Here is a 4,876-nt window from a genome sequence, read left to right as displayed (position 1 = left end):
CCCAAGACAGACACAGTTGCACAAGCATCCATGTCACGAGTTGCACAAGCACCCATGTCAGCAGCTAGAGGTGCAGGGCCCCAGAACCCAGAATCCCCTGTGCCTATCTCCTTGACAGCTGGCAGGCTTCATGGCCTCAGCAGGGGCTAGCAGGCCTGCAGCTTTCACCCTGCTGTGCCTTAATACACACAGTGTCACCCACGTCACAAGTTTTGCTTGTACGCAGCTTCAGGTGCAGTTTCCCCCAAACCCCTGCATCTATCTCCTTGAACCATGGCAGACTTTGTGACCTCACCAGGGGCTACCATCCCTGCAGTTTTCACCCTGCTGTGCCTTAACACACACACACACAGCATTGCCCATGTCATGAGTTTTGCTTGTCAGCAGTTTGAGATGCAGTTTCCCAGAAACCCCTGCACCTATCTCCTTGAAGCCTGGAAGGCTTTGTGGCCTCAGCAAAGCTACCATCCCTGCAGTTTTCACCCCACTGTGGCTTAACACACATACGTGACATGAGTTTTGCCTTCAGGATTTTGAGGTACAGTTTCCCAGGAATCTCTGCACCCATCACCTCAAAACTTGGCAGACAGCATGCACTCAATAAAGGCTACCAACCCTGCAAATTTTATCTGAATCATCCAAAAGGCAACAAAGTTATAGATATTTCATTGATTCCCCATTATACCCTATGGCTGAATCGCCAAATCTTTTCCAAATCTATTCAGAAGCTCCGAATTGATTCAGAAAAGCTAAAGATTCCAGCAATTTGATTCAGATTTGTAGGTTCAGCCTCCAAATCATCTCTGAATTCGAATTGTGATCCAAAGCTTTGCACAACTCTACTGTCCACTATAACCCCCAGGTCCTTTTCTGCACAGCTGCTGCTTAGCCAGTTGGTCCCAAGCCTGTAGCAGTGCATGGGATTCTTCCATCCTAAGTGCAGGACTTTCTACTTGTCCTTTTTGAACCTCAGATTTCTTTTGGTGTAAAATCCTCCAATTTCCCTCTCTGAATCCTCCAATTTCTGTCACTGAATTCTAGCCCCACACTCCAACTGATCTATTATTCCCCCCACCTCAGTGTTATCTGTAATCTTCCTGGGGGTCTATCTAATCTTCCAGATCATTAATGAAAATACTAAACAAAACCAGCTCCAGAACTGATCACTGGGGCACTCCACTTGATACCAGCAGCCAACTAAACATTGAACCATTGATCAATACCCATTGAGCCTGATGATCCAGCCAGTTTTCTGTCTATCTTATAGTCCATTCATTCAACCTGTACTTCCTTAGCTTGCTTACGAGAATGGCGTGGGAGACCATATCAAAAGCCTTGCTAAAGTCTGGATATATAATGTCCATTGCTTTCTTTGCATCCACAGAGCCACCCATCTCATTGTAGAAAGCAATCAGGTTGGTCAAGCATGACTTGCCTTTGGTGAATCCAGCCTAACTGTTCCTGATCACTTTCTTCTCCTCCAAGTACTTAGATTTCTTGAGGACCTACTCCATGATTTTTCCAGGGACTGAGGTGAGGCTGATTGGTCTGTAGTTCCCTGGATCCTCCTTTTTCCCTTTCTTAAAGATGGGTACTATATTGCAGCTCTGCAATCACATCAATCAACTCTCTCAGCACTCTCAGGTGCATTGCATCCAGCCCCACGGACTTGTACACACTCAGCTTTTCTAAATAGCCCCTAACCTTTTCTTTCACCACTGAGGGCTGCTTACCTACTTCACAAACTGGGCTGCCCAGTGCTGTAATCTGGGAGCTGACCTTGCCTGTGAAGACCAAGGTAAAAAAAGCATAGAGTACTTCAGCCTTTTCCTCCTCATCTGTCACTGGGTTGCCTCCTCCATTCAGTAAGAAACCCACACTGTCCCTAACCTTCTGCTTGTTGCTAGCATACTTTTAGAAACCCCTCTTGTTACCCTTCACAACCTTTCCTAACTGCAACTCCAATTGCGCATCGGCCTTATTGATTTCATCCCTGAATGACCAAGCTATATTCTTATAGTCCTTCCTAATCATCTCTCCAAGCTTCAGCTTCTTGGAAGCTTCATTTTTGAGTTCTCTGCTGAGCCAAGCTGGTTGCCTGCCATATTTGCTATTCTTCCTGCATATTGGGATGGTTTGTTCCTGTGCCCTCAGTAAGGTTTCTTTCAAATATAACCATCTCTCCTACTCCTTTCCCCCTCAGATGGACCTCCCAGGGCACTGGCAACATGTAGGGGGTGCATGTGCACCCCCTGAGTGTGGTGATGCACCGTCTGTGAAAAGGTGCTGCCAACACTGCTGGCAGTGCCTGCAGCAGCTCTCCACTTACCCCTGCCATGCTGTCACCACTCACAGCACTGCTGCCGCCTGCAGGAGCTTGCTGTGCCCCCCCAGCTTTCAGAGGCATGCGGTGTTCATGTCCCATAGGATCCTGCCCATCAGTTCCCTAAGGGAATCAAAGTCTGCTTTTCTGAAGTCCAGGGTCCTTACTCTACTGTTCTCATTTCTTCCTTTTGTCAGGATCCTGAACTTGATCATCTCATAGCCACTGCTGCCCAACTTGCCATCTACTTCTACATCCCCCAGCAATTCTTCCCTGTTTCTGAGCAAGAGGTCAAGAAGACAATGACCCTTTGTTGGTATCTCCAGCACTCACACAAGGAAGTCATTCCCAATGCTCTACAAACACTCCTAGATTGCCTGTACACTGCTGTATTGCTCTTCCAAAAGATTTCAGGATGAGCGAAGTCCCCCATGAAAACCAGCGCCTGTGATCTGGAAACTTCTGCTAATTGTCTGAAGAAAGCCTCATCTCCCCCATCCTCCTGGTCTGGTGGGCTACAGCAGATACCCACCATGACATCATCCTTGTTGCTCTTCCCTCTGACCTTAACCCAGGGACTGTCAACAGACTGATCTCCAGTTTTATACTGGAGTTCTGAGCAATCATACAGCTCTTTTACATACAGCTCAACTCCTCCTTCTCTTCTCTCCTTTCTGTATGGAATTAATATCACCATGACCATGATAATATATTTAGCGCATTTTCAAAGCACTGTGCAGAGTTATAAATAGTGGAGCAGCATCTTGAATGAAGTATATGTGATTAAAATTCAAAAAGAAAAGGAAAGATATTGTTTTGTATTGAGTTACATTGCCTACTCATACAGATCTAGTAATTTGGCCTGAGTAAACTACTGTGAGCATTCCCTAAGAAATAGCCACAATGTTTAAGTGATCCTCTTAAACCAAAAGAGATAAGGTTGTCTTACTCATGTAAACATCTTTCTCTCCACAGTAAACAGGGACTTAAGAAAAAAAACCCGTGTTCTCTTTTGGTGTTTACCGTAAAGAAACCTTTGTTCTCTGTCAGTGTCTTTCTCTTTTTCACAGCCCAAACAGCCAATTAAAAAAACAACTACAGATGAAATCCTGACTTGGTTGAAGACAACTAGAAAGTTCCCATTGACTTCAGTGAGGCTAAGATTTCAGCTGGGCAGGAATACTTTCAAGTAGCAGCCCTTTCACTGTCCAGCAGGCTACTCAACAAGACAGACACCTCCCTCATCCCAACCCTGGGTTTCTGATTCCCTGGTCCTGGTTTCCCGTGCCCTGGGTCCTGCTTTCTGAGTTCATCCTAGTTCCTGCTCACCTGTTTCTGGTTCCATACTGCACCATGGGCCCCTTGTGCTTCTAGACCCTTGTCCTCTGAAAGGTATCTAAGCCACAAGTCAGGAGCTAAGTAACTGCTCACATCCCAGGCCCCTACAGTTATACAGCCTATTCCAGACTGCCTGGCTAGTGATACCAGTCTGGATCCCTGCCCCTGTTCCTGATCCCTTCCTTGGCCTGTGGTTCTGCCTGGGGAAACTGCTTACATTTCTGTCCATTATTAGACCTTAGCCTTCTGACCTACCTTTTGACTACTTACATCCCAGCTGTGCTCTTGATACATTGCTCTTTCCAGACAGGAAACCATTTGCCTCTTATAGAAGGAATCCACTACATTGCTGGCATTATTAACACTAAAACATAGAGCTGAATGGAGTTACATAGATTATTTTTAGAAAGAAATGGTTAAGAGCATGATGCAGGCAGTTACTGACATTAATAAGAACTTGATCATTTGAAGTTTGACCTGAACAATCCATACTTAGTTATAGCAGTGTACTTGAGCACAGGACATAGATTTCATAGACATTAGGGCTGGAAGGGATCTTGAAGATCATCAAGTCCAGCCCCCTGCTCCAGGGGCAGGAAATCAGCTAGGGTCAAAGGATCCCAGCAAGATAAACATCCAAACATTTCTTGAATGAGTCCAGAGCAGGTGCCTGCACCACTTCTGGAGGGAACCTATTCCAGGCCTTTGGGGCTTGGACAGTAAAGAAGTTTTTTATTATGTCCAGCCTAAAACAGTCTTGCAGGAGTTTATGATCATTGGTTCCTGTTATGCCTCAGGGTGCTCTGGTGAACAGATGTTCCCCCAGATCCTGATGCACACCCCTTATGTACTTATAGGCAGCCACCAGGTCACCCCCGAGCCTGCACTTTTCCAGACTGAAGAGTCCTATAGCTCTCAGCCTGTCTTCATAAGGCCTATTCCCTTGCCCTCTGATCATGTGCATGGCTCTCCTCTGAGCCTCTCTCAAGCTTCTTCACATCCTTCTTGAATTGTGGAACCTAGAATTGGATGCAGTACTCCAACTGCAGCTTCACCAAGGCCGCATACAGTGGGATGATGACATCCTGAGATTTACCTGAGGAACATCTATGGATGCAAGCCAGAGTTTTGTTTGCTTTACCAGCTGCGACATTGCATTGGTGGTTCATGTTCATCTTGTGGTCAATCATGGCCCCCAAGTCTCTTTTAGCTGTG

Source organism: Gavialis gangeticus, unplaced genomic scaffold (genome assembly GCF_001723915.1).
Source record: "Gavialis gangeticus isolate Ggan-Ray unplaced genomic scaffold, GavGan_comp1, whole genome shotgun sequence".
Classification (NCBI taxonomy): Eukaryota; Metazoa; Chordata; order Crocodylia; family Gavialidae; genus Gavialis; species Gavialis gangeticus.
Note: the sequence above shows the minus strand (reverse complement) of the source record.